Source organism: Lutra lutra, chromosome 6 (assembly GCF_902655055.1).
Source record: "Lutra lutra chromosome 6, mLutLut1.2, whole genome shotgun sequence".
In the NCBI taxonomy this organism is placed as follows: Eukaryota; Metazoa; Chordata; class Mammalia; order Carnivora; family Mustelidae; genus Lutra; species Lutra lutra.
Window position 1 is genome coordinate 20,600,392 of NC_062283.1, and position 9,555 is coordinate 20,609,946.

A 9,555-nucleotide genomic window follows, 5' to 3' on the forward strand; every position below is an offset into this window, starting at 1 on the left:
TTCTCTCCTTGACCATTGAAGGACTGCTCGGTTTAAGAGAAAAACTTGATTGGGTGAGTTCTGTACTGTAGGCAGTTAAGTCTAACTGAAACAAGTCCCAAGTTTGTGAAGTGTTTTAGTTTCCCACCGCCTGGTGTCTGTCAAGAAAGGTGAAGGCTCTGAGATTTTTGTCTACTTGGACGCTGGCGGAAACTTTTGAGACCTCTGGGTTAGAGACAATGGACAACGTAATACTCACGGCAACAGCAGGAACCAAAGTATCATCTTTTTCTCATGCGGATTCTCCAAGCCATGGTTCCCACGGGTGGGCCAACTGACCCAGAAGACACCTCTACCCTTTCAAGTTCGGGAAACCCCAATCTTTTATAACACTAATGAGTAGTGCAACACTGCAACCTTTTCCTGGAGAAGGCTTTATCCTTATCATGCTGGACAGTCAACGAACCAGCCCTGCGACCCAGAGAGAGATGCTTCCTCTCTCTTTCAGGGCTGTTCTCTATGCAGACATCCTGGGAAAGGGGTGTCTTTCCCAGACATCATCGGGAGCAGAGGGGGTCACTGCCTCTGCCTGCGAGATGGGCAGAAACGCAAGAGGCTGGTGGAGAATTGTGGCCCAATGGCAGCCCCCTCCGACTCCCGTTTTGCCTCTTCCTTTATTGATTCCTTTAGTTCCCTGCTAGGTTTTACTTACAACTGCCTCTCCCAAGTTCTTTCCATTCATGGCTGAAACGACTATTTTGCCTCCGAAGAATGCCGATGAGAAGAATTGGATTTCTGTCAATGCATGGATTCCACGGAAAGTGTATTACAAACTATACAAAAACTAGAAGTTCTAGAGGACAAAAGATGACATAATGTGAGGAAAAGTCAGGTGAGAGACTTGGATGAAACTTTGCAACATTTTTCATAGACCAAAGACTGAGGTCCAGACTATTGTTCTTACTGTCCCCCAACCCAAAACAAAACAAAACAAACAAGCGAACAAAAAAAACCCCACAAAAAACCAAATAAACAAACAAAACAAACAAACAAATAAACAAACCAAAAAAAACCCCAACCACCCTTGAGAAAAAGGAGAGACAATCTGAATAAGGAATATGGTAATCGGGTAAATGCACATTCAGATAATGAGAGATCTTTCATATATTGGTAAAAATGTGAAAGACTGTTCATAGCCAGCCCTGGGAAATGGTCAGAAATAAACAGTTTCACAGTGGCTGGGGGTCCTTTAAATTGACACCACCTTTTGGCAGGCTTCTTCTCCGTTGAATTCATGACAACGTTCACTTAATAATGTTCATAATAGCGAAATTCTGGGGTAAACATAAAAAGCCACCGATAGAATGGTTAAATATGATATATCCATGTTATGGAATATAGGCATGCCATTTTTAAGTGACTGCAGAAGAGTTTATTTATTGATTTTAAAGGATCCCCAAGAAATATTGCTAGTTAATAAAGTTGCGGAACAACACTTAGGCTATGATCACACAAATATATGCAGATACATGTCTGCATGCCTATCTATTATGTTTACATCGATTTGAAAATATTAAGAGCACCAAAGGATAAACATGTAAACTGCCAATCATCATTAGCTCTGGGAGGAGAATAAAATAGGGGATGGGAGGATGGGGACATCATGGTCGACTTTTGCTTTTAATTCATTATTCTCCAGTGTTACATTGTTTTAAATAAATGTGTCACCATGTTGCTTGTGTGATGAAAATGGAACAGGACAAATGGTCCTGTAGTAAAGAAAACCTGGTTGTCCTGGGCTAGTCATGTCATTACGAGCTCCTTAACCAGCAGCATAACTCTAGTGGAAAAAATAAAGCAGAATGTTAGAACCGCCAGGGTGGAGGAAGAAGGAAGATTTTCATGAACTCCTTCCATTTTAGGATGACACCTGCTCTTTGGCGCTCTGTCCGTCCTAGTAAAAGGGAGAGAGAGAAACACGGACTGAATTCAAGAGCTCAAAGATGATTTAAGAGCTAGACGTTGAGACACGGTGAGAGCAGGATGCATTAATTCCACGGGCCCGGGTAGGCAAAGAAGAGATACTATGCTATCACGGACCCTCAGTGGCCTGGGGAGAAAGGCACCCCCCAAAGGATCTGCCACAGGGAATACCCAGCACTGGTTCTCAAAGTGAGGCTCCCAGACAAGCAGCATTATCATCGCCAGGGAACCTGGAGGCATGCACATTATCCAACCCCATCCCAGACTGACTGAATCTGAAATTCTGCAGGTGGGGCCCAGTGATGTTTCGACAAGCTTTCCAGGGAATTCGAATGTGTGCTAAAGTTTGACAAGCACCACCTGAGACCAGGGGTTCTCAAAATTTAAAACACCTCTGCCTCCCTGGGGGAGCTGGTTAGGCAGCACATTCAGACTCCGCAGGGATGGACGGGGGCCCGAGACTCTGCATTTCTCCCAGGCTTCCTGGTGAGGTCATGCTCCTGTGGCTCCGACCAGTGGAGTAACTTGCGAAGGCAGAGAGAGCGTGTGTTCAACGACAAGAGGGCTTCCCGAGGAAATAGGGAGGATACAGACCTCGTCAGCATTTTTTTTTTTTAAAGATTTTATTTATTTATTTGACAGACAAAGATCACAAGTAGGCAGAGAGGGGCGGGGGAAGCAGGCTCCCCGCTGAGCAGAGAGCCGGATGTGGGGCTTGATCCCAGGACCCTGGGATCATGACCTGAGCCAAAGGCAGAGGCTTTAACCCGCTGAGCCACCCAGGCGCCCCCCTCATCAGCATTTTATTTCATCTTTCTTTCAAGGCCATGGGCAAGACTAACGCTGCTTTCTTGGAGGGCTTGTTGTCTGGGCTGGTGTGGATGCTTTCACCAACAGTACCGTGTTTGTGTCTCGGTGGCATGCCTCCCGAAAGTTCGAAACATTTGCTGCCACTCCTGACTTTATGTGAACAGTTCCTCTTTCCAGATGGAGAAGCTGAGGCTGGTCCCCGTAGCTGTTTGTGTTCCAACCAAGGTCATTGAGATCTGGGACAGCCCCGGCTGGCGAGGCCTCGGGATCTGGCTGGAGCTCTTCGCACAGGCCTCTTATCCCTCTCCCTGCGGCCAGTGGGAAGCGGTGAGTGAGCTAGGAGATTAACACGCTGCGGCTCCCTAGTAAAACCCAGAGCCGCTGACTCTCCGGGCTCACTGGTGAATCACAGGGAGCTTTAACCTCCTTTCCGTCAGAAAGCATTTATTTAAAACCCCTTGGCTAACTCACCCAGTGAGCTGGCCTGTCACACACCGTCACATGGGATGGAAACTGGCAATTAAATTTAGCAACCCACCTCGGCAAATCCAGACCGAGATGTTTACAGGCTAGCCCGCGAGGAGCCAGGAGCTTGTGCTCTTAAATCAAGAGGTTTCCAGAGAAAGTGAAGTCAGGCTCGGTGGGTTATGCTGAATTATGGGCACCTGTTCCCATCCATAACTTGATGGCAAGACTCAAATGACCAAGAATGTCTGCTCCGCACGCAGCCTGATGGCGGGCTGGCCACCTCACTGTCAGGCGTGGCGGGGAGATGCGAAAGGGAGGCCTTTGCTCCAAGGATGGCTCGTTTGATTACCTACTCTGGGGGCTGAGACAGACAACAGTAACCAAAGAATAAATGTAATTTTTCCCAAGCTTCCCCCTCACCAAATAAGATAAAATAAAATAAAATGAAAAGCACATTGATTGCAATATTGAGCAACCCAAGTCAATTTTTGTGAAGGCCAATGACGAGGTGAGCCTATTAAGTGGGGAGTTTTCTGGCTTATAGGATGCCATCATGATTAGAGCCTGGATTCATTGCTACAGACCTACCTGAGGTCCAGGAAGCTTTTCTCTTACAAGGCTCTACTTTCTGGAAAACGCCTGGGGTGAAAATGAGCCAAAGTGGAATTTGTGTGCCTTTCTAGATCTGGTGGCAGGTGTTGGGACGTCACACGAGAAGAGATGTCTTTTATTTTAGCAGAATCTCTGCTTTCCGGGCGGCTGGGAGGATGACTGTCAGAGAGAGGTGAGTAGAAGGCCCATGCGAGACCCAGACTTTAGTCCCATCTTTTCCAACGGCTGGCATGCCTGGTGAAGGACACCTGCCCAGCTTCTGTAAGAGCTTGTTTTTGACAGGAGCCCAGGTCTGTGGGAGGGATGAAGAGGACCCAGGCAACTGGAGGGAAAGGCGGCGGGTGCCACTCTCCACCTGCGTGAAAGCACTCCGCCGGCCAGGTGTGGAGAAACATGTTGGAGCTTCAGCACACCCACATGAGTATCTGTTCTCCCACGTTACACAATAGCACCTTACAGAGGAGGCCACGGGACTTCGAGTGTCGTCAGCTGGGCCTGGTGGGGAGGAAAAGGCCCACTGATAATGGGAGCTACTCCAGATTAGCACGAGGGGGCATGGCTTCTTATTCAAACCATCCTGGTGAATTTCCAGTCCCAGCGAATGATGCTGGAAGGCATCAAAGCCTTCAGGGCTGGTAAAACCTAGCTTTGCAGAGCCCGAGCCCCTCACAGAACGATTCCCTAAACTGTGTGTTCCTATCCACCTTTTCCATTGTAGCTCCTTTCCTTATCTCTGTTTTCTCTCTTTTTCTTTACCTCCCTTACCCTCCTTCCGTTTGTTCTTCCTGTCCTTTCTAGACCTAATGGCGAAGAGCCATGTTCCTGAGCTACCCCAGGGCCCTTGGCCTTAGGAGGTAAGTGGTCCCCTATGGCTCAGTTCAAGCAGGTGGGGGCTGACGCTACTGGCCTTGAAGCTGATGCCAGGTTGACTTGCCATGCTGGTTGCTGTGTATTTTCAGTGCCTTGGTGTCTCTCTTTGTCCAGCATGGCTAGAAGTCCCTCCCCTTTCTTCACCAGGATGGTCTGAAGGACTAGTGAGGTCAGGTATGAGATCAGAACTCAGGAAGGGCACGGCGTGAATGCTGGGCTTTGCCATCACTGGGCGTTTCTGTGCACAATGGTTACCTTTCATGGTGCTCCAGCTGGCCTTCCTAGTCACGTCTTCCTCATCTTGTAGAGCAGGTTGCATCCCAAGAATGGTGTTTGGCTCAAGGTCACACAAGGTTGGGTACCTCAGCTCAGTTGAAACAAAGAGCAATTGAGTTCCTACCCTATGCTCAGCCCATTGGACCACAGTGACCTCTGTTCTCTGTACCTGGAAGCCCAGCCCTGGTGGAGGAAATAGTATTCTTGCTTCTTCAGGTGGTGTGGAAACCAGTAAGCCGCCTCCTCCTCCCCCTGGCTGGGTTGAATCCAGCTCCGCCTGTGTCTGGTCCACATCTTATGCCTGCTTAGTATAGGCCTCTCCTTGCTGAGAGACAGCATGGAGCAGAGGTGTCTATTGGAGGGGGGGTTGCCTGGTCTGGCAAGTGGGGAGCCAGAGGACACAAAATCCACTTTGGGGGTTCTGAGTGATGGGCTGGCTCGGGAAGGGAGCTTTACCGCCTAATTAAAATGTTTCCTTTCTGTCTAACTTTAACTCACGTCCTTTGCATATGGGACATCTAAAGCAGAAATGCCAGAACAGAACCAAAGAAGTGGGGAAAAAAATCCCCTCTGAGTCTGGGATGATTACAACAGCCGTGGCTGGATTTGCTGGTCTTTTGCCTGGATTCTGCTGTCCTGCTTTGGATTACAACAGTCTGTTTTGCAAACTACATCTCCCAGGCTCCCTCGCTGCCTGGCTTCCATCTGGGTTCAGCCCAAGGGGGTTCAGTGAAAAAGGATAAGTCAGAGCGCTGGAGGAAGGGAAAGGCTGGGGTGTTTCCTCCATCTCACTCTGAGCCTGCCAGGATCTCTAACAGCCGTGTTCTGTGTGGGTACCCTTGTTGGACAGACCCTTTCCAGGCTTCCTGCTCTGCCAGACTGCCCAGAGTTCAGGTGCAGATAATGGTCCCTTTCCAAACGTAAGGTGTATGGAATCTTCTGTTACTTCAGTCTGGGATTGGGTTTTCAGTTCTTCCAGCATCTCTGTAACCACTGCCCTAACTCATCAGATGAGGAGCCTGGGGCCAGGGGAGCCATGGGCCTGCCTGTGGAACCTGGATCAGAGGGAGCACTGGAACCCAGTCCCCAAGCTCCTCCCTGGATACCTGCGGGTGAGCCTCCTCATGAAGGGGGCCCTTGGGGTCCGACCCCAAGGTGGGTTACATTTTACTGGTAAGGAGAAGTCCAGAAATAAAGCTGAAATTGCTAATTGGTGCACAGAAACGAGCCAAATACTCTAATCAGCCAGAAAGGACCTTCCTTTATTTATTTTTATTTATTATTATTTTTTAAAAGATTTTATTTATTTGAGAGAAAGAGTGAGTGAGAGAGAACACAAGCTGGAGAAGACACAGGGGGAGAGGGAGGAACAGACTCCCTGCTAAGCAGGGAGCCTGATGTGGGACTCGATCCTAGGACCCCGGGATCATGACCTGAGCCGAAGGCAGACTCTTAAGCAATTGAGCCACCCAGGCACCCAAAGGACCTTCCTTTAAAGTCAGCTTAAAAAAAAAAAAAAGAAAAGATGGGGCGCCTGGGTGGCTAAGTGGGTTGAGCCTCTGCCTTCAGCTTGGGTCATGATCTCAGGGTCCTGGGATCGAGCCCCACATCGGGCTCTCTGCTCAGCAGGGAGCCTGCTTTCTTCTCTCTCTCTCTGCCTGCCTCTCTGCCTACTTGTGATCTCTGTCTGTCAAATAAATAAATAAATAAATAAAATCTTAAAAAAAAAAGATAAAAAGAGAAACTTGGTGTTAAGGTATTTAAGAAAGAGGGGGATCTTATTTCTGCTTTCTATTTGCCTCTTTGTCCTTTGAGGGGGACCTATGGGCTGGGGATCTTCTTTTGAAGAGAAACAGAGACCCCTCAACCCTTTTCTGGGATGGTTGGATGCTGGTGGGGGGCACCCATGTCTCGATCAGAGCACCTTCTTCGTTGAGCATAGTTGACACACAATGTTACATTGGTTTCAGGTACAACAAGGTGATCTGAGAAGTTTCTGTGTTCCGCTGTGCTCACCGCCAGTGTGGCCATCTGTCCCCACACAGTGCTGTAACAGCATCATTGACTCTGTTCCCCATGCTGTGCCTTTTATTCCCATGACTTATTCCTTCCGTAACTGGAACTCTGTATCTCCTGCTGCCTTCACGCACTTTGCCCATCCCCCACTCCTCCATGTCCAGAGCATCTTGCAATGACTTCTTTGGGGTGTGCCTAGGAGCCTGACCCTGGTCACAACCAGGCCCCAGCTCCCCACAGCCACCAGCCTGGTCCGCATCAGACTCCAGCCCAGCACCTGCTTCAGCTCCCTTCCCCCCTCAACGCTGGCCCCACACCCGCCCTTCCCGAGGGCACTCTGTGGTCAGCAGGGGCAGCAGAGCCCTGACAACCACCCTGTGACTCACGCATTCTTCAGAGGTCCCTGAGCTGGTGCTGCCTGCCGCCTGCAGCTCCCAGGAAGGTTCGGCTCTGGCCACACAGGCGTATCTGAGGGGATTTGTGACCCAAGAGGTTTTTTCTTAACTTTATTTTTAATTGTGGTAAAATACACATAACATAAAATTTGCCATCTTAACTGTTTCTGGGAGTCAAGTTTACTGGCATGAAGTACGGCCACATGGTCGTGGAGCCCAGCCATCCCCTCCACCCATCCCAGAACGTCTTCTTCTTCCCAGCCTGCAGCGTGGCACCCATTGACGGCTAACTCCTCCTTCTCCCTGCCCCCCACCTGGCCCCTGGCAGCCTCCCTTCTCCTTTCTGCCTCCGTGAACTTGACTTCTCTGGGGACCTCATGTAGGAGGACTGTCCTTTGTGACTGGCTTAGGTCACTGAACACGATGGCCTCCAGCTTCATCCCTGTGTCAGAACTTCCTTCCTTTTTGAGGCTGAAGAATATTCCACTGCATGTCTACGCCACGTTTTGTGTGTGCATTCATCCACTTGGGTGGCTTTGACCTTTCAGCTACTGGGAATAACGCTGCTGTGAACGTGGGTAGGGGTGGGGGGCAACATCTGTGGGAGACCCTGCTTTCAATTCTCCTATGTTCATACTCAGAAGTGAAGTTGCTGGATCCTACGGTACTTCTGGTTTTAATTTTTTGAGGAACCTCCATTTGGTTTCCCACAGAGGAGTTATTCTGCTTTTCCATCAACAGTACACAAGGGACCCCTTCACTCATCACTAGCTGTTGTCTTTCTTTTTCCCCCACACCTCTAGCCATCCTAATGGGTATGAAGTATCTTTTACCTTCATCATTCATGTTTTAAAAAGTGGGTTCTTTATGTGGAATAAAAATTTCAACATCAATTTTCTTCTTCCCAATCTCAGTGTCTCTCTTTCTAGAGACATTCACTGTTTCCACCCCAAAGAATGCTTCTGGAGATGGTCTATGCACAGATAAACAGATGCGTACATACTTTTTAAAACAAACAACAAGTGGGGCGCCTGGGTGGCTCAGTGGGTGGAGCCTCTGCCTTCGGATCGGGTCATGATCCTGGAGTCCCGGGATCGAGTCCCGCATCGGGCTCCCAGCTCCACGGGGAGTTTGCTTCTCTCTCTGACCTTCTCCTCGCTCATGCTCTCTCTCACTGTCTCTCTCTCAAATAAATAAATAAAATCTTAAAAAAAAAAATTAAAAAAAAAAAAGATTTAAATCTGTATAGGATGTTGAAACTATAACGAAAGTCCTCGTCCTTCCAACCCAATACAGAAAGTTTGGACCTTTGGGAGATAACACACACAAACAAATCTTAAAACAAACAAAAAAAAGTCCTTCCTTGTTAAGCTGTTCTCTCTGCTTAAGTTTTATGCTAATGCTCTGAGGACAAGGGTATTTCTATGTTTTGGACGTAACATACACACACACACACACACACACACACACACTGGGGCAGTACCCTGTCATCAGACACATTAATATTTCTGCAGCAAAAGATAAAGATAAATTACACCAAGTGGGATAAAGATTCTAAATAGCCAGGCATTGGTCATGGTCAGGTTTTGCCACCAAATGCTTTTGAAAAGCTTTCAGTTTTCAGAGATTGTTGAATTCCAGAATTGCAGATAAGAGATTGCAGGCTTGTAGTATTTAAGGAGTGCCAGATTCTGGATTGGAAGCTTTCCCCCTGTACCCCTCTCCTCAAAAGATTTTATTTATTTGACACAGAGGAGAGAGAGAGCAGGAGCACAGGTAGGCAGAGCGACAGGCAGAGGAAGAGGGAGGGGCAGGTTCCCCACTGAGCAAGGAACCTGATGGGGGACTCAATTCCAGGACCCTGAGATCATGACCTGGGCTGAAGGCAGAGGCTTAACCCACTGAGCCACCCAGGCACCTCTGGATTGGAAGCCTTTTTCATCTTACGTTTGCTACTCACAATAACCTCACGAGATAGAAACTTTACTGGTGGGGAAACTGAGGCATGGGGACAGAAAGTAATTTGCCCAAGTAGGTGCCCAAGCTGGGACTGGAACCCAGGTCTGTCTGATCCCCATGCCCGGGCTCATCCCGCTGTGTCCCAGGGGATGACATACCCTTGTCTGGTGTAATTATCAATAGCGCT

At 48.6% G+C, this 9,555-nt stretch overlaps 1 long non-coding RNA gene across 1 annotated transcript; it reads left to right on the forward strand.

Moving 5' to 3' along the window:
- Positions 1-5,766: 5,766 nt before the first annotated feature.
- On the forward strand, positions 5,767-8,430 carry LOC125102914 (uncharacterized). Its single transcript, XR_007128230.1, has 3 exons — positions 5,767-5,923; positions 5,978-6,153; positions 6,969-8,430. It is a non-coding gene; the product is annotated as an uncharacterized LOC125102914 (long non-coding RNA).
- Positions 8,431-9,555: the final 1,125 nt, after the last annotated feature.